The sequence below is a fragment of the Macaca fascicularis genome, chromosome 5, assembly GCF_037993035.2.
Source record: "Macaca fascicularis isolate 582-1 chromosome 5, T2T-MFA8v1.1".
In the NCBI taxonomy this organism is placed as follows: domain Eukaryota; kingdom Metazoa; phylum Chordata; class Mammalia; order Primates; family Cercopithecidae; genus Macaca; species Macaca fascicularis.
Window position 1 is genome coordinate 57,184,571 of NC_088379.1, and position 20,832 is coordinate 57,205,402.

The 20,832-nt window shown below is 42.0% G+C and overlaps 1 protein-coding gene across 6 annotated transcripts in view; it reads right to left on the bottom strand.

Moving 5' to 3' along the window:
* SHROOM3 (shroom family member 3) overlaps nucleotides 1-20,832 on the bottom strand; it is a 348,621-nt gene that overhangs the window by 82,240 nt on the left and 245,549 nt on the right. For 2 of the 6 annotated variants that reach the window (XM_045392460.2, XM_015450387.3), the window contains exon 1: nucleotides 7,766-8,114. The exons of the other annotated variants lie outside the window; for them this stretch is intronic. The gene's annotated coding sequence lies outside the window, so the exon portion shown is untranslated. Of the gene's footprint in view, nucleotides 1-7,765; nucleotides 8,115-20,832 lie in introns of those variants that run through there. 6 annotated transcript variants of the gene reach the window in all.

Here is a 20,832-nt window from a genome sequence, read left to right on the forward strand (position 1 = left end):
GAGTGTTGAGTTTTGGTGCTTTCTACTAGGAACTACCTCCCCTCACCCTCACCACCAGGGCTGCTTAATTTCCACCTGTAATTCCAAGTCCTGCCTCAACTCTGGGGCCCACCAGACTCTAAATGAGAAGGAATTTAAGAAACCTCCAAATAGTATGTCAGGAAATAGCTTCAAGACAAACTCTCAGGGCAGGGTACAGTGGCTGACACCTTAATCCCAGTGCTTTGGGAGGCCAGGGTGGGAGGATCACTTGAGGCCAGGCATTTGAGACCAGCCTGGGCAACAGAGTGAGACCTCATCTCTTACAAAAAATAATAATAATAATTAGCTGGGTGTGGTGCCATGTGCCTGTGGTCCTAGCTACTCAGGAAGCTGAGGTGGGAGGATTGTTTGAGCCCAGGAGTTCGAGGTTGCGGTGAGATATGATTGCACCACCGCACCCCACTTGGGCAACAGAACAAGACCCTGTCTCTTACAAAAACAACAACAACAAAAACCTCTCAGCTAGTTTTGCTCTCGTCTTGAACCTTGAATCCCTATGCTATCCCCCAGTTCCCAGAACCTGCCTGGTCTTCCAAGCTGGATGTGAAAACATGCCTTTGGGGCAAATTCTTTACAGACTGGAGCCCGCCCTTGTTCATGTTGACTAACTTAAGAATAGATGGTACTGGGAACAGAATCTGAGCAGAAAGCAGGTAGGGAAGTGAGTGATCATTTTTATCTGACCAGGCAGAGCAGCCCCTTCCCCCTGAATGGGCATTCACACAGGGAAGGGTGACCTCAGGGAGGAGTTTGGCAGGTCAGGGACAGCCAGGCCAGGCCAGGCCAGCCTATGGCAGGATATGCCCTGTGAGCAGTCCATCACCCTCCACGTCCCCTCCCACTGCAACCCTGATATGTCAAGCCTGGGAAAGGTACAGAACCCACGACAAAGAGAAGGTACTGGACTGTGACCCCATTTCACGAATCCAGCTGCGGATCAATGGCCTCCGCCCCAGCCAGACCTGGCTCAGTAGGGGAGGCAGCCTCCTCTCACTATCACATTCCAGCTGCCAGTAGTGAGGAGGTAACCATGGGAACCAACACAAAGGGCTTAATGTTAGAGGGAAAGAGGCTGGAGGCGATGGTGAAGAGGCTGAGAGGGACTTCAAGTGACAGTCCTGCAATTCTCCTAACTTCAACCATGTGCGTCTATTGTGAGTCAGACTAAAAGACTGAAGTGGAGCTTTTGCACAGCAAAGCAGCCTGGCACAAGGCCTCAAGAGTGTCAGGGACAAGCAGACAGCTAAGATCCTTGTAGGTTCTTCTTCCAGTTTATTTTTTCCCCGTCAGAGAGCAGAGTCCTAATACTTTCATTTCCCAGTCATTTTGCCCCGAAATAATATAGCTCATTTGGACGGACAGAATTGGTACACAGTGGCACTCCTTCTGATACAGGGCTGCAAGCAACACTTTGCTTAGGGGCTTCTTTCTGCACCATCTGGTTTCAGTCCAAAGGTCTCTGCATGCTGAGGGGCTTCTTCGATGGGTCTGGAAATAGACCAACGTGGCACCACTTGAGTGGCTGAGGAAATGGTCCAGAGATTCTGGCTGCCTAGCTAACCCCACACTGCAGTGGAGAGGCTCTGATGTCAGGACCAATAATCCAGAGTATCGTGCACAACACTCAGGACTTTGGGGGAGAAATTAAGTGAAAAGGCTCACATAGGAACAGGTACTAGGATCCATATTTATTTAACTACCTTTTCTCCTGGGCATCCACACATTACTTTAATGAATTGGTCAAGGTGACTTCGTCTTCATTAAATCAGTAGGATTTTCAACCTACCACTTGGAACTTATTTTTATTTAAAGTTTTAGCTCAAGGTTCTCCAGAATCTGAGAGTTGAGAAAATGCCAATGGAAACAGGAAATATGAAACATCCAGGATCAGTGGTAGACTTTTCTTCTTACTGTAACAGTGCTCTGGGGCACATTTCTTACCTTGCTATTTTTTTTGGAGACCAAGAAAATATTGCATCTATGTCAATCCCTACATAAACCTCACAAAGCATAGGTCAAATTCTAACAGGCAGCCATGATACTCCAATTTTTTGTTCACAAATAAATCGACTGACTTCCTAATCGGAGTCATTGAGGGTAAGGAGTGAAGGATAGTGTCAGAGTGGGCAACTTGACAGGTGAACTTGTGAGGGGCTGGGAAGAGAAAATACATGTTCATTACAGCCTTTCCAACAAGCATCCCACAAACCCCCAAAGGTGGTAGACCCATTAACCATTTAAGAACATATTCAAGGAGTCAACCATCCCCCACCACCAGTATTAATCTGCATGCAGCCATAAGCAGGGCACTAAATAGTTCCACTTATTGTTATAAAACAATCATATCTAAAAGGGAAAGATAGTTGACATCTATTATGGACCTCATCCATTAATTAATCATATCTAAAAGGGATAGTTGACATCTATTATGGACGTCATCCAGGATTAAGACAGGATGGTATTGGGTACTAACCCTGGCACCTCCATACCCTCAGCAAGTTATTTAACCTGTGACTTTGGTTTCCTCACCTTTAAAAAGGGATAGTAATAGTGCCTGCCTCATAGGAGTGTGAGGAAGGTAAAATCAGTCAACACAAAAAGTATTAAACAGTGCTTGACTCCTAGTAAGTACTCAATAAATGTTAGGAATTAACACCTATCAGGTGCCAGCCTAGTTATATTTACATATATTCTGTCACTTAATCCTTACAACAGCCTTAACCTAATAAATATTAATACCTCTCTTAAGGTATTATTATCACCATTTTGCAGATGAGGAAACAGTGGCTTAAAGGACTCTCCAAATTACTAGGGTAGCAGAGCTCAGATTCAAACGTAGGTCATTCTGCTTGCACAGTCTCTGACCTTTCCACTGTACTCAACTGCCTTTATATAAGAACATTTTGTTTTTGCTATTTTTACTAAGGAATAACAAGGGAAGCCTTAATGAGAAACACCAATGTTTAAGAAAATAACATCAATTAAAAGGAACCAGGATTTTAAACCTCCACTGTAAGCAGGAGGCTTTTAAAACAAACAACAAAACACACAAAAAACAAACAAAAAGACTAGCCCGAGACAGACCTCTCTGCTCTGAGAAAAATTCCAAAAGAAATGTGTACACATTCACACTTGTGGCTGGAGTGTCTATGAACCCTCGAGGGTACAATGTCTTATTATTCATCATTGAATTCCCAGAGGCTAATGCGTTCTCAGTAAATGTTTGACAAATGTTTACTGAATGAATTAAACCAACCCAACAACAAAATGCCTCACTTGGAGTTGGCAAAATATATAACATCTTTCCCAAATGCTTTGTTGAACTTAAATTAAATCATTGAAGCTTAATAGATTAAATAAACTATTATAAATTTACCACTCTGTCCAAAGCATTTTACTGAAAATTCAAGTTATATAATTTGTCCCTTTTTTAAAAAAGCATGACATTAATTTTGACAGAGAGATTGAGTTTTTTTTTTTTTTTCCTACCTACATCTTTGGGAAGAGAATATAGTATGTTAACCTTTCACTTGGATTCCCAGAAGACGTGAGCCTCATCTGTGGGCTCAGCTTCGACAATCATCATTAAATCAGTCCACAGGAAAAAAAAAAAAAAAAAAGGAGTTTGCCTAGTCGGTAGTTCCTCTTTGGAGTTTACTTCTGCTGGCAAAACCAAACTCCAGTAGTATTTTGATCATGTACACAGGAACTTCACATTTAAAATCCTCACAACCTTCAAAAATGACTCATCAAGGGCCAGGTGCAGTGGCTCACGCCTGTAATCCCAGCACTTTGGGAGGCTGGGGCAGGCAGATCACGAGGTCAAGAGATTGAGACCATCCTGGCCAACATGGTGAAACCCCGTCTCTACTAAAAATACAAAAAAAATTAGCAGGGTGTAGTGGCATGTGCTTGTAGTCCCAGCTACTTGGGAGGCTGAGGCAGGAGAATCACTTGAACCCGCAAGGTGGAGGTTGCAGTGAGCCAAGATTGCGCCACTGCACTCTAGCCTGGGCGACAGAGCAAGACTCCGTCTCAAAAAAAAAAAAAAAAAAAAAAAAAAAAAAGCCTTATCAAAATGGAGGTATGTATAGTAATAATGGTAAGGATACCAGTAAATATAAGATCCTTGATAATCTTAAATGATATGGCTTTCACAAAAGTGTAAATACTTTATCATCAACTCCAAAATCACATATTATATTTATCACAGTGCCTGCAAATAGTAGCTGACATTTATTGAGTTCTTACTAAGCTAAGTACCTTCAGTCATTAACTCAATCTTTGCAACAACCCTATGAAGATGTTCTATTATTGTCCAATGTCTTGCAGCTCAGAGGCATTTATCTTGTCCAGGGTAATATATGCCTAGAAGCAGATGTGGGATGTGTACTCTTGTCTAACTCTAGAACCTAACTTTTTCTTCTAATTCAGGTAATGCTTTGCATACAATAAAATGCACAGGTCTTAGGTGTTCAGTTCGATGGGGGTGGATAATTGTGTATACCTATGAAACCATCACGAAAAACAAAACATAAAACATTTCCATCATTCCAGAAAATCCCTTATCTCTTTCTAGTCAATCCCTACCCACTGGCAACCACTGACTTCTGTCACAGATTAGTTTTGCCTGTTCTAGCACTTCATGAATAGAACTGCTTATTATTATTTTGTATCTGGCTTCTTTCAGTTAACACGCTCTTGAGACTCATCCAGGTTTTTGTATCAAGAGTTCACTCCCATTGATTGCTGAGTGGTATTCCATTGTATGGATGTGCCACTCTTTCTTTACCCATTTTCCTGTTGATGGATGTAGGGTTGTTTCCAGGTATTGGTCATTATAAATAAGGTTACTCTGAACATTCTGTACAAGTCATTTGTGGACATTTGTTTTCACCTATCTTGGGTAAATACCTAGGCGTGGAAATGTTGGGTCATAGGATGGTGTATGTTTAACTTTACAACAAACTTAATTTCTTTATCCCCTGTACTCTACACCTTCAGAATGGCACTAGCTTATTAACATGTTTCATTTTGCCTCTTATAAGACGAGTTCCTGAGGGCAGGGAACCCATCGCCAGTTCCTGGGATGCCTCCCACACAGTAAATGATTGTTGAATAAATGAATGACCATTGTTCATGCTCCTGTTCCTTCTTTGGGTGTTACAACAGCATTAAAAAACTAGTTTCTGACACGCATGAAGAACTTTCACGAGCTGAAGGCTGTGAAATGTAGGCATTGCTCATTCAGGCAAGGTGAAGACTGCCCAGCCACCAGGCTCTATCTCCCAATCTTCTTTCTGACATGACCTTCCATAGAAAGTGAACCCCTCTCAGTGATCCTGCAGGAGGAAACAGTTCCTGTTCAAGTGATACTACAGAAGGGGAGGAAGGTGTCAAGGCAATTGAGGTCACACGGTGGTTAGAATTACAGGATACTTCTGTCAAATAGAAGGTCAGAAGAAGCGGCAACCCATGAATTCCTGACCTTCTGGAAGTCACCAGCAAAACGTCAGCACTGCTGGACTCCAGGGAAACATCCTCGAATAGACCTTACAAGAATAACTGATTTTGGTCAAAGGGCTCTAGGGGTTCTGCATGAAAAGGGAAAGCAAGAATAAACACTGAAGAGACAGTAGAATGTTGATGTTTTAAAAATGTAACCAGATTTAACATATAAGACAGGATTCCAAAAATAACACTAGGTTAAAAGTGGAGAAAGCTCAGGCACACTCCTCACACACACCCTGCCCACCTTTTAGGCAAAACTTTTAATTCCCATGAATCAGTTCATTTACCTTAAAATCACAGAATTGATACTGTAATTCACCTATACCTTCCTAGAAAGCAGTTAAATCATTGTTGATTTTCTATGCATAATAGAAAAGGATTGGTAACTCCTAAGAATAATTTAACATATCTGTTACCAAAGAAAGACCTTTGTTTCACATAAATCAAAACAAGGCTTTACCTCCTACTGGGCTCAGGTACTTTTGGCAACCTTAATTTGCTTTGGTCCCAGGTCACAGAGGACCTGGTCCCAGGTCAAAATTGAGGAATTCTAAACAAATTTTAGAATTCCTCAATTTTGAGGTTCAGAGTGGTGACCTAGTCTTCCTTTATCCAGACAGTACTGCTCTGAAGCCATCCTAGGCAGATGGATGTTTATCCTTTTCTTAAAATCTCCAGGGAAGTGAATTCTCTACAACATCCCTTGGTAACCTTCTCCAGGGTTTTATCAAATGTATGGTGAGGTAGTTGTGATGCAGAAGCCAATAAACATATTAACTATACGAGCCAAGCTACAAGCACTGGAAAGGGGTATGTGTTTGGGCACCTCGCCTTAATGGTAGAGAGATGTATTTACAAAATAGGCTGTACAAACAGAAACCATTTGCCAGGAACAGATGTAGGAAGTTGATTCAAGAGAAATTGCCACAATAAATTCTGTTCCAACTCATGGGCAATGTGAATAAGTTATTGTTGGTTATAACATTTTTTTTTAAGTAAGTTTATTTCCTTGTCAATTCCTAGCTTTAGTTCCTAACCCAGGATTGTTAGCAATGGAGGAAAAAAAAAAGTCCACAGCTGAAAAGTTTTCAAATGACTAGGATTCTGTGAAAAACTAGGTCTTAGCAAACAAAACATACATGTTGTTATAACAGTTGACTTCTTTCTCTGTATATTACACCTTTTCTGCAACGATTGTGTAATATTTTTATAATTGGAAAAAAAAGATAACCATCAAAATAAATTTAAAATGTAAACCAACTTCTGGTGAAATTATTTGGGGGAAAGATGTAGCCATATATCTGACCAGGGTGCTTTTAACTGGAAATGGACATTTAACTAGGCTTTAAAACAACTAATTAAAAACAAAACGCACAGAACTCTCTCTAGAAGCCTCTGTGCTAGGACTTCCTGTTGCACCCCCGATATCACAGCAATCTCTCCATGGAGATGACCCGCATGCAGGGCACCCATTTGCTCCCAGAGCAGAAGCTCCCGTGCACACAGTGTGCCACAATAACACTACTATTTAAAGGGAGAGGGGAAAAAGGTAATGCCAAAATACATCTTAGAGGAAGAGAAATATATCCCACCCCCAGAGCGTGCTCCAGGTGTTGAAATTTTGTAACCACTCCCCTGTCCCACCAGCAAAAGTTTTATTCCTCTGGCAATTCGGAGTAAAGCCGCCGTCAGGTATAATTTCATTTTCATGATTTAAGTGTTGCTGCAGGACAAGGAACACACTATTTAAGTAACTGTCTTAAGATCTGGAGCAAGTGGGGGTTGGGTGTAGGCGTGCCCCTCAACGCACTTCAGGAGCCTTTCCTACGAAACAAATCCAGTAAAATTAAGAAAGGCAAGGCGTTCTCAACACAGCAGGGGCCCTGGTGGGAGGCAATTTATCAAAATTAAAATATTTCACAGACCATTTCTTCCGAAAAGTTTTCATGCTGTCAATAATCAACAATTATTTTCCTCTTGGAGTGGCAGCTACTGCCTCTCTAATAAAAAGCCAAGGCCTAGGAGTGTCAGGAGACCCTCGGAGCACGCCACCTGCCCCCATCAGCCGGGGTGCTGGCCGTGAAAGCCCCTGGGAGCCTTCCTCGAGACAGGGCTTTCCAGAGTCGCCGCAGAGCCCGAAACAGACGCGCTCCAGAAAGCAGCCGGCCGGCCCCCGCCTCCCACTCCGTGCCCCGCCGCCCTCCGCACTCACCATCGCCACTCGCCTCGCGGCCGCCGCCCCCGGGCTGCTCGGGGCTCCAGGCCGACGCCAAGTTCAAACCTCGCCGCCGCTCCAAGGAGGCGGCGCCGGGCATCGCCGGCTGGGCCCCAGGCGCTCAACAATGGGCGGCCCAGCCGCGCCCCGCGCCACCGCGCCCGGGCTATGGCTGCACGGCGGGCTGGGGGAGCGCGGCTGGAGGACGCTGATCCCGCGCGGGGCGCCGAGGATGCGGGGCGCTCGCCCACCTCGCGTCCCTCCCGGGCCCGTGCAGTCCACCCCGCGCCCGCCGCTCCAGAGGAGCCGCGCTAGCTCGGCGCTGGCTCGGCGCTCGCTCGCCACCAGGTAATCCCACAGGAAGCCTCCCGGATTGGCCCGGGAGCTCAGGACCGGATTTGCATTTCAATGGCAAAGAAGGCTCCCTAAGGTTTGAAAACGGATTCTGGGGTGAAAGCGTCGCGCTCCACTCGCCCCTCCGCGGTCCTCGGGTCCTTGCGGTATTAAGGGGACCGAAGCACACACGCTCAGTCCCTCTGCCCATTCAATCAGAAAGGTGCCTTAATTACCCTCCCCCCATTGTAAAATGCAGAGGAATCCAAAAGCAAAATACCAACTTTAAGAAGCCCGCGCTCGCTTTTCAGAGGCTATACAGTTAGTAATTGATCAAATGAAGCATGAATGAAGCAAGGTAAAAAGTTCACAGCTAAAAAAAAAAAAAAAAAGCTCGCATTACAAGGAAAATAGCCATCCTTTTTCTCAGCATGCCCTCTTCTCAGTATAAGTCACAACAGAGATGCAGGTGGTGGTGAATGCCGCTGAAGCCTCCCTTACCGGCCTGTTTTTGTTTCCATAAGCACCGTCTCTGATTAGACAAGAGACGTGATTCTTTCGGTCGTCATGACTGTAATTTCAAGAGATTTTTGATTCAGCTTTGCAAACTTTGGAATTTTAGAAAATCCATTTGCATTTATTTTGCATTTATGATATAGGCGTCCAGTTAATATTCTAAAGGAAGGGATGGTGCTAGTTTAAGTTTCATCTTTCTTCAAAGGTTCTTCCAGCCTCTTTCAACGGAGGTAGGAACTTTTTCCCCTCAGAGCCCTCTCTTAATTGCTCTCACGTGTCATCTTCAGAGATGAAAGTAACAGTAAGGTTTGAAATTGGCTTTATTCTAATTCCAGCAGAATCCCTGTTGTTAAATGTCCAGGTTCTATATTTAAGGTAATAAATATACATATGGACACAGAGAAGGCCTTACTAGGTAGGAAATAGAAACCTCCCTTACCAAACAGCTGATACCACATTTGCCTTTACTTGTCTGTGCTCTTATATCCTGGCAGAATGCAGAAGCATTAGCAGCCACAGTAACCGCTGAATAACCTCTTTACTGAAACCTTCATGGACAGGCTCCTCCCCGCCATAAAGTATTACCCTCCTTAAAACCGTATTTTGTTTTACCTATGGTATCACAAGCAGGTATCAACACATACACACCTGTCACACAGTCATAGGGTTACCACAAACATTGTTGCTAGGCATTGGAAGCAGAGAGGTTAACATGGTTTGTTCTGTGTCCTCATGTCCTGTGGGAATCTTGTTTGGGGGAGAGGGAGGTGGTGTCCAGAACTTAAGCTTTGAAGAAATAGCCCCTGCAGTTTATAACGCACATTGCCGCTGCCACTGCGTGTGTGGGGGGGGAATAAGAAGTATTAGCTGGAGAATACAGCCAGGAGCTCTGTGGGCAGAACAGATAAGGCCTCCTCTCCTGCTGCTGCTTTATCTTGTTTTCTAAGTGCTCTGGGTCAGGTGAAATCTCATAAGGGTGGAACAGATCCCTCTACTTCTGTGTGAAACATCACTGTAAACTGGTGATTAAAAACACACTTTGGGCCTAAATCTCACCTCCCACACAGCATGGATGTTACGCCAGTGAAATTCATCACTATGACCAGAGGTCCCTGGGCTTCCTTCGTAACATAGATTCTGGAAAAACACTTTTAACTTGCATCTGCAATATAGAGGCATCATCTGATATTTTTAGATGGAAACAACCAACTTGTCTCATGGGATCAAAAGTAAGACATGAAGAAATTTCAGCAACAATACAAAAGTATGCTAATGTCTCTCTGCATGAGCTGGGGGTTAGTTTCCTCAACTGGTGCCTCAGTTCTCCTGCAAAGTGGTCTGTCCTTTCCTTCACAAAACGAAAGAATGACCTGAAATAGTTACACATATCAAGTATGTGTATGTGTAAACTCCCAGCCACTATTAAAGATGTTCTCTGTAAAATCACACTGCCCTTTAGTTCCTGTATTAAGACTGCTTTCAGAAATAATGCATCACATTAGAATCCAAAGCATTTTACTTTTTATTAAAATGGAGTATATTAATGAAGAAATATAGCTTTAAAAATGCTAAAATATTTTGTGAGAAAGTTACACATAGGAAAAAAGTGCACAGCCTGTCTTAGGGTATACATGGCCAGTCTGGAACTTGTAATTTGTATTTTTCTTTTGTTTGAAAGGTTTTATTGTAAACATTTTAATGGACAGATGATTCACATGCCATTAAAATTTACACTTTTCAAAAGACATTTTTAAATAGGCCACCATTTTTTTGCTCCCTTTCCTTCCCCAAAGCCACCTCTGGTGCTGGAGTGTGTTGTGGGAAGGAAAGACCAGAGAGACTGGAATAAGTTCCCAACATGGTAGAGCAGCACAGCACCCACCTGCACAGAGGTACACCAGAATGAGGTGTGCAAGGTACCGCAGGTGGTCCTGAGTCAAAAACAGGGAGTTAGTGACAGAACCCACAGCACTGGCAGCCAGAACAGCACTGTGTGCATTTATGCCAAGTCAGTTTCCTCCCTCCTCTCTCAAACATTTCAACCTACCAATCCAAATGTCAGTGTAAGATAAATATAATAACCTGCAAAAAATACTTAAAATCAGATCAAATTAGAGTATGCTTATTGAGGATCTAGTATATTCAGAAGGGTCTGATTCATATTGTATACATATAGATATTTAGAAGTTTGTTTTTTTACTACAGTTGATTACTTAGGAGGGACCTGTGAGAATGAGTATCTTTTTCAGACAAAAAGCTCTAGAAATTTCAGATGACTGTCATACATCTCTAAATTCTAGATTCAGCACTTATTCTTTGAATTATTTCATCTTAAAGTCTAATACATTTTCAATTTGTCTAATACATTTAATTAATTGTATATTTAAAAAGACTACATCTAGAAATCATACATTATTTGGGTTCTGAATTTATTCACAAGTTTAACTTTTTTTATATATTATGGCAATTTGGTTTTGTAACATTTGTTATACTTTAAAATGTTCAACTAAATTTCACTTAGAAATAGTCTATGAGGCTGGGCTCATGCCTATAATCCCAGAACTTTGGGAGGCTGAGGTGGGAGGATCGCTCAAGACCAGCCTGGGCAACATAGGGAGATGCCATCTCTACAAAAAATAAAAATAAAAAAATTAGCCAGGCGTGGTGGCATCACCTGTGGTCCTAGCTATTAATGATAGGGAGGCTGAGGCAGGAGGATCGTTTGTGCCTAGGAGTTTGAAGCTGCAGTGAGCTAGGGTCGTGTCACTGCACTACTTTGGGAGGCCGAGACAGGCGGATCACGAGGTCAGGAGATCCAGACCATCCTGGCTAACACGGTGAAACCCCGCCTCTACTAAAAAATACAAAAAAAAACCCTAGCCAGGCGAGGTGGCGGGTGCCTGTAGTCCCAGCTATTTGGGAGGCTGAGGCAGGAGAATGGCGTGAACCCAGGAGGCGGAGCTTGCAGTGAGCTGAGATCCCGCCACTGCACTCCAGCCTGGGCAACAGAGCGAGACTCCGTCTCAAAAAAAAAAAAAAGTCTATGATTACTTCTATACTTTATTTTATTTTATATTGAGATGGAGTCTCGCTCTGTCACCCAGGCTGGAGTGCAGTGGTGCAATCTCAGCTCACTGCAACCTCTGCCTCCCTGGTTCAAGCGATTCTCCTGCCTCCCAAGTAGCTGGGATTATAGGTGCACACCACAAGGCCTGGCTAATTTTTGTATTTTTAGTAGAGATGGGTTTCACCATGTTGGCCAGGCTGGTCTTGAAGTCCTGACCTCAAGTGATCCACCCATGTCAGCCTCCCAAAGTGCTGGGATTACAGGTGTGAGCCACTGCGCCCAGCCTATACTTTAAAATATTACTAAATTTTACTTAGAAATAGACTACCATTATTTCTTACCAATTCATTTTGACATTCCTTCTATTATTCCAACTAAAGTTTTGATGTGAAAAACAATTATTTGAAATGTAAGAATCTTTGCTAAATAATTATTAACTCTTTCTTGCCACAGTCATACAATAAATTCCCTGGTTCATCTATACCAAGCTTGCCCAGTCCTCAGCTTGCAGGCCGCATGTGGCCCAGGATGTCTTTCAATGTGGTCTTAAACAAATTCATGAACTTTCTTAAAACATTATGAGATTTTTTTGTGATTTTTTTTTTTTGTTTTTTAGCTCATCACCTATCGTTAGTGTTAGTGTATTGTAGGTGTGGCCCAAGACAGTTCTTCTTCTCCAGTGTGTCCCAGGGAAGCCAAAAGATTGGACACCCCTGCTCTATACTGTTCTTTTCAATGTTGACACCTTAGAGAAACAATGTCTATGTATAAGTTGAAAGTCAGTTTTAGGAACTATTTAATGACCAATATAAACAACACACTACAAAGAAAGAACACACTTGAAACATAGATTGTTTGCTTAGGAGAGAAAATATTAGGAGGAACAAATGATGTGCTGCTTTCTCTAATGGGTGTTGGGGTTTAGTGTGAACAATATATAACTTCTAGCATAATATTCACTTTAATAAATATTTTGATTTTTTGGAACCACTCACAACAAAATGAAAAACAAGTGAACAACCATCCTAGGTGTCCTAGGATAAGATGTTAAAATGGAAACTTTAGGGAAATGCATTCAAGGCCATGCCAACCCCTTAGAAATGATCTATTTCATGTAGTGAACATGAAGGAGGAAAACCAGAATTTCTTTCAGCGTCTCAGAGTTACTTTGTCTTTTCAAATGCCTTTTAACATGTCTATCACAGTCTCTTCCCTTAAATAGGCCAGTGAGCCCCCAGATCCTCTGAGCTGATACCTGCCTCACCCTCTCTCTGGATAAAGTCTCTTTGGTTGGCAGCTATTTCACAGCGACCAAAGCACCTCCAGGTTTTCTGTTGTTCTTTATAGCTCCAGGACTAGGGTCCCAAGTAAAGGCCTTAATGCATCCTGGCTGTTATCCCGAAAGCTACATAGGATCTTGCACAGGTGAGAACCCAAAGAAAAGAGAGAGGAGGACTAGGTAGGTGCGAGTTATTCACTATCTATGCCACTACCAAAGTATGTTAGCACAGCAGTCAACTACAATGTGCATGGAGCCTGTATCAAACCTGTATAGGTTTAAACAGAGGCAAAAAGGTTAGGAAAAAACATAGCAACAATACTAGCAGAATGAGATCTACAGGGATAGCCTCAGAGGGTGAAGGTAGCCAGCAAGTTCTTGTCCTCGTGGAGATACGGGACACAAAGGACCCTGTCAAGGCGATGGGGGTCACTGGTTAAATAACGGTCACTCAGGTCAGCAGCCCCAAGTCATAAAGGAGACAAGAATTGACAGCATTCTTTTGGGGAAGTCTTGGTTGAAAGATTGGAAATGCATCATGTAAATTGGAAGCAACCTAAATGTTCATGTAGAAAATGGTACATTCATTGCAAAGGATATTATGCAGCATTTAAAGTGAAACAGGGGGGTCCTATATGTGCTGACACGGAGAGATGTCCACATTATCTAGTGAAAAAGCTTCCCATTTGCTGTCTACATCCACCAGTACATACAATATTTGTTACACGTTTTATAAATATCCAGAAAAACTTCATGGAGGAAATGCTAAACTATTGTGGCATTGCAGGGAAAAGAATTCTGGGTGACAAATAAAAATTTATCATTTGTTTTAAACACTTCTATAGACTTTGAGGATTTTTTAAAAACAAGAACTATGATTTACTCTTTGAATTACATTTGTATAATAAACATTTTAATAATTTTAAAAAGCATCCTGGGTTCTAAAGTAGTTCCATCAAATAAGTTAATTTTGATTAACTGAGTATTTTACTTTCTGCCTACCCGTTTCTATTCCTTTCTTATGCTGAGGCATAAGACAACCCAAGAAAAATGTTCAGAGTCAAAACTCGACTGAACTGTCGCACCTTGAGGGTAAAGGCAATTTCCCAAGAGCCTGGGTCCTCCAAGGCTAACAGAGAAAGAAAGAAGAAAAGATAGAAAATGAAAAACAGAGAAGGGGAAGAAAGAGAGAGAAGGCCGGGTGCGGTGGCTCACGCCTGTAATCCCAGCACTTTGGGAGGCCGAGGTGGGCGGATCATGAGGTCAGGAGATCGAGACCATCCTAACACGGTGAAACCCCGTCTCTACTAAAAATACAAAAAATTAGCCGGGCGTGGTGGCGAGCGCCTGTAGTCCCAGCTACTCTGGAGGCTGAGGCAGGAGAATGGCGTGAACCTGGGAGGCGGAGCTTGCAGTGAGCCGAGATGGCACCACTGCACTCCAGTCTGGGCGACAGAGGGGGACTCCACCTCAAAAAAAAAAAAAAAAGAAAGAAAGAGAGAGAGAGAAAAGAGACGGAGGAGGAATGGGGAATGGGGAAGAGAGAGGGGGAAAGAATGAGGGAAATTCGCTGGAGGGTAAAGGCAGCGAGGGAGGTCAGGAGAAACACTATAAGGAGAAAAAGCAAACTTCTATGAACGAGGATTTGTGCGAGAACACAAATGTTACATTACCCCAAGGAAGAACACACACCAGGCTGTTAATATAAGTTACCTGGGAAAGGTGGGGCAGGGAAATGATTAACTTTATGGTTTCATTTATGTTGTGTTCTAGTTATCTGTTACAACATCAAATAAAAATTTTTTAAAAATAAAACACATGCATATAGATGATTATGAAAAAGAAAAAAAAAAAAAAAAACTAGTTGGCAAAACTACCTTGATTGTAACTTGGGCATGTCACAGCCTAAAACTTCTACCCTTCACCTACATTCATGGGCAGATAAATATGATATTTGTTATCAGAGGCTTTTATGTAACATGGTAAAACAAGGGCTTTCAGATAAAATTTTAATGGAAAACTGTGAAATTCCAGAAGTTATCAGATTTATATGCCACCAGCATCTTGGATGGCACTGTCTAGAAAAGTAAATAAAAATCAGTTATTACTGCATTGACTGGTAAAAACTGTCCACACTGGTCACTGCTCACATATGCACATTTTCCTCATTTGTCATTGCTATGTCACCAACCACATTACACCTTTTTCTTTCCTGGAGACAAGGAATTAATTTCTTTGCCTAGAATAATTTGACAGCATAATATAAGGAGAGCTCAGTGCTAGACATGACTTAGATAATCATCAAACTTTTCATTCCACTTACATTTTAGCCGGCAGAGTATCATTCAGGAAGTTTCAAAATAGCTTAAGATAAGGGAATTTTCTCATTCTCCTTTTTTTTTTTTTCCTTCTTATCTTCCTTTCTCTCTCCTTGACCCATTTCAATTCAACTGCCACCTACTAAGAACCTGTTATATGCCAGGGATAGGGATATCAAGATGGATGAAGTCCAACCCTAACTTCAAGGAACTCACAGTGTGGTGGAAAACCCAGGTATCTAAAGAAATGATTTCAGTCCCATGTGCTAAGGATGGTGGAGTGTGGTGGTCAAAAGTGTGGACTGAATTCAAGATCTTGCCTGCTGGGGGTGAGGTCAGTTGATCTCACTAAGCCTCAGTTTTTCCTCTGTGAAAATGGTAATTACATCTTCCACAGAAGGTTTTTATAAAAATTAATATGGGATAATCATTGAGTGTGTGTCTGGGGGGCAAGGTAAGAGTGAGATATTAACTGCTTACTCATAACATTGATTTTTCCAGTAACCTTCATCTTTCTTCCCAGTCAGTGTCATTCACTGACCAAAGAAAAACAAGGGAACGCAACAGAACTCATAGAACAAAGGAATCCAGGCACCAGACTTAAGGTGTGCAAGAATACTCAATTAGAGCCAGTTTTTCTTCCCAGCAGACATTACAGCTTTCTAGGACTGAAGAAGAAAGGCAAGGAGAGCCAGAGGGAAAGTGGAGGGGAGTTAGGAGTCTTACGTGGGGTAAGATGGAAGCTCCAGAGAGGCAGAGAGAGTTGAGGGCACAAAGGATGTGGGCCCTGGTCCCAGGCAATACTCCGGAGAACTGGCTCAGTCCAGAGTCCCTGCGAGCCCAGCATAGAGTGGTAATGAAAGAAATGACTGTGTGGCGCACCTGGGCTGGAGAGAGTGTCATGCCTTCCACCAATCTTTCCAGTCCAGAGTGGTTCAGGAGAGGCAAACTGCTTCTGGTAAGCCAAGAGGGCACAGATTCCTAATCCATCTGAAAAGGCTGCAGATACCAACATCCCAACACCAGACACCAACCAGACACTAGCATGGGGAATGGTGACAAGAATACCAAAGGTTCAATCTCATCCAGACACACACACACACACACACACACACACACCCTAGACTCTGCCTAAGCCTCTTACAACTTTGCTGCAACCCCAGGAGCTAGAGGGGATCCTGAATTGGCTGATATAAGTTTCTGTCTTCCAGCTGAATGAGGTCTCAAAATAGAAATTATGGTCAGGTTTTTTTTTTTAAAGAAACAGTTACATTTCTCACTTAATTATGTCTGTGGTTCACTATTTGTACCTAGCAAACATGCTAAGTGTTCAATACTGTGCCTGGCACATGACAGCTGAAAATAGTGGCTATCATAATTTTGATAAATAGTTCTATGTGTTGGTAGCAAGCAGAGGAGAAGATATTTATGTCAGGGAAGGATGTGCAGGACATGTTTAGGAGAGGTCCTGAAGGATGTGCATGAACTTGCTAACTAAGAGGAGGGGAGGAATAGTTCAGGGCAGAAAGTTTGAAGATCTCAAAGCATCAAACAGCACAGGCCAATTGTGGAACTGCAAGTAACATCACTAGGGCATGGGCAGGTGGGCAGTTGATAATAGATGGAAAGGCAGATGATGGAAAATAATGGCCCTTTAGGCCAATCTTCAAGATCTAGACTTTATATTGTAGGCAAAGAGAAATCACTAAAACTTTTACACCAGTGTCATGATCGGATCTGCACTGTTCAAGACGCCATGCTGACAGCATGTTGAGGATATTGAATGGGAGGTGCCGGGCTCATTGATTTTGATCACAATGACTTTGTCACCAAGGTGGAATCCCATTTCAGTTGAAACAGCATTGCATCATGATTAAAAGTGTAGTCTCTGAAGCAGAATACGTAAATTTGAGTCCTGGCTGCAGTGCTTACGATGTGACCTTGTGCTGACCACTTACTCCATGAAGCAGCTTTCTCATCTATAAAATGAGAGCTAAACATTGAATCTGAATCATAGAGTTGCTGAAGTTCTAGATGTAATACTTTAGATGAAGCACTTAGGACAGTCTCTGCCATAAAGGAAGTGCTTATTGAATTTTAGCTCTTATTAATCAGGCAGCACTTAACATGAATGGGGGTGAGTGATGATTATGTGGGAGAAATAGGGTAATGTCTTTCACTTGTGGTATTTATTTAAATTTTGGTCCCCAAGCAAAATTTCAGAGAAGAAAATCCACTTTGTAAATTCACTTGTAAAAGGTACAGGTCAAGCTGCAATCCAAACAACAAAAAACCTCACCAGCTTGAAACTGATTCCAGCTGTTTGCGCTGGAGAAAGTGTTTTTCCTTTTCAACCTTGAAGCTCTCAACAGGGTTGACGTGAATTACTAACAGCTGCCACCTCCTATTAGTGGCAACAACCTTCTGGAAGAAGGTGAAGTGTGCTTGGTATGTGAAGGGCATTTGACTCTTTGAAAAAGACATGTGATCTAGGCGACAATGAGTACTGATGGCCCAGAATCCTGAAAGGTAAAACTCCACGAGTGACAGCTCCTTAACAGCATGGGTTCAACTGGAGTGCATTCAAATACTGGTAGGTCCTTGTCACTGAGGAGAAAGTGCCTGGTGAGCATGGGGAGGTGGTGTGTGCAGGGTGGACAGGCTGAGCTGGATGGCATTCAGAACCTAACCTGTGCCTGAGCAGAAGTGAGAATATTATTTTCTGTTGAGACAAGTGAGTATTTTAATTGATGATGTCCAAAAACCACAAGACTTAAGGACTGAAATCTTTTCTGGGGTATAATCCCATATGTTCTAATGGAAGCTTTTTTTTTTTCTTCTAGAAAAATATTCATGTTTTAACGACACAGATGAAGTTAAGTAAATGCTTGGGGGAGGTATGAGGAAGGGGAAGCCTAGAAGATTTAGGCATGGAATTCGGTGCAGTTCCTATCCTTGGCTTGTAATTTGTATTTTAACAAATACTGCTTCCCTGTCTGAGAAGCTGCCTGATGACTGGGTGGGGAAAAAGAGTCAGGGAAACAGTGTAGGAGATAACGAGATGAAAAGGAAGAAAGACTAGGCCAGAGTAGACCTGGGATGGAAGACACTAGCATGCCTGGAGGGCAGTGGGTGGGGGATTTTAAGACTAGATTGAGGTATCTGACTCTAATCTTATGTGGTAAGTAAGGAGACAGGAGAACTAGAAATAGAGAAAGGTGACACTGTCATAAATTGGCATGCAAGTTGAACAAATGACTTATAGAAATCTGTTTTAATGACTGATAGCATCATGTTTTTCCATTGCTACAAACTTATCACTTATTTATTAAGAACTGCTTCGCTGACCAAGAGAATCATCAAAGACACCAAAAATGATTTCTTCATAACAAGAAAAAACATCAACAAGAAAACTAAAATTACTTTTAAAAAATTGCTCATTGATTTGGCACTTCATGTCTTTGCATCATATTCGAATTTGGGGCCTTTCAAAAAGGACCTGTGATTACTTTTATTCATAGCATCAAAATACCCATCCGACTGACTTAGTTGTCTTCTTAACACTTTGGTATATGAAGTCTTGACTACATATATTGAAATGTCATCAACATTGCCATACACTGCTTTAAAAAAAACCAAAGTGCTATGAAAGTGAAACTTCAAGAGATAAAAGCAAGAAAAGTTGCTAGGGTAAAACTAATTGGGGTTCCTGAAATGCAAATGACTTCCTTTGATGATATACTCCTACTGAGGTCCAGACAATATGATATTGAATGTCTACAAATTTTCTAAAAGGGGCTAAGTCTTATTTGGTGCTCTATGTCAGCAAAAAAAAAACAAACAAACAAACAAAAAAAAAAACAAAAACCCTTATGTTTACTTGTAAACCTTAATATTTATGTTTGAAAAGAAAAATTTTCCATTAGCTAGTTGGCAGTTTCATTGGACTTGAACTGCTGGCCTCCTTGGCTCTCAAAGGAAAAACAGAAATTAAATGTAGCTCCTGTTTACTTTTTTTGGCAGTCTCACTTAAATTATTGACTTAAAAATCTAATTCGCCTCTCTTATTCTTTAGAAACCTACAAACAATGTGCTTCTAAAAGGGATTCTAGCCAGTAACCACCATGATAACTCTTCAGAGTACTTAATTTTCTCGGATCTCTTTCATTTGCCTCAAATCACACATTTTATTTTAGACTTTCACGAGTAGATTCAAGTAAGAGGAAAATTTTTCTTGACTTTCCAGTTTATTTGCTTTTAAGCACAACTTTCTCCCCGTAGGTGTTCAGGAAACTGTTCTACTCCAAGCCGGATGTGAGTGTTATTCCACATACTTTTGTGCTTTTGCCTAGAAACCAGAAGATAAGATGGGGGGAAAGTATGTTTTTAAAGTTCTTATAGTCAGCACATTTGGGCGGTGTCCAAATGTGCTTGTATTGGCCAAAGGCAAGAAGATAACAGAGTCCTGAGCAGATTCTAGCAGGCTCTTGGCTGCCATTTCTTGATTGTAGACCAAAAATCATGGCAATACAGAAAGACACACTTGCCCACAAAGAGCTGCGCCATAGTCTATTGATAAGAGAAGCAGCCACCATGTATTTTGTGCCGCCTGGCCATTCACCTCATCTGGTTATTTATATACTTTTTTTCTAATTTTTACAATAATACCTTAAGGTAGCTATTATCAGTCCTGTTTTATAGAAGAGAAAATGAAGCTCAGTTTTCAAGTAACTTCCCAAGGTCCAACAGTAAAGAAGGCAGAGAATGAAGACTCAGAGAAGCCTGCCCAACTGCAAAGCCCATGCTTTTCTCTCATACCACGCTGGTGTGAGAGAACCAAGATGTGCTATAGGTTAAACTATTTTAATAAGAGGACAAAGTTTGCTATCTCCCAGAGGGTAAAGGAAAGTGGACACATTCATTCTCTGCAGGCAAAGACTTTATTCCTATACAGGGCACTAAGAAAAACCAAGCTACATATAAACCCTTTTTACCTCATAGGTCTAAAGGGGAATGGACAAAGCCCCAGATGTCTCCAGAATGATTTTTCCTCAGTAAATGGGAATTTATTAAAATTTTCCTTAAAAATTGTACCTTTTTTGGCCGGGCGCGGTGGCTCAAGCCTGTAATCCCAGCACTCTGGGAGGCCGAGGCGGGCGGATCACGAGGTCAGGAGATGGAGACCATCCTGGCTAACACGGTGAAACCCCGTCTCTACTAAAAAAAACACAAAAAACTAGCCGGGCGAGGTGGCGGCGCCTGTAGTCCCAGCTATTCGGGAGGCTGAGGCAGGAGAATGGCGTAAACCCGGGAGGCGGAGCTTGCAGTGAGCTGAGATCCGGCCACTGCACTCCAGCCCGGGTGACAGAGCGAGACTCCGTCTCAAAAAAAAAAAAAAAAAAAAAAAAAAAAAAAAAAAAAAAAAAAAAAATTGTACCTTTTCACATAACTTTGCCTGATTTCATCCTAATGTGCTAAGCTATAAGCGTCAGAGTTTTTCTTTTCTCTTTTCTTTTCTTTCTCTCTTTTTTTTTTAGACGGAGTCTGGCTC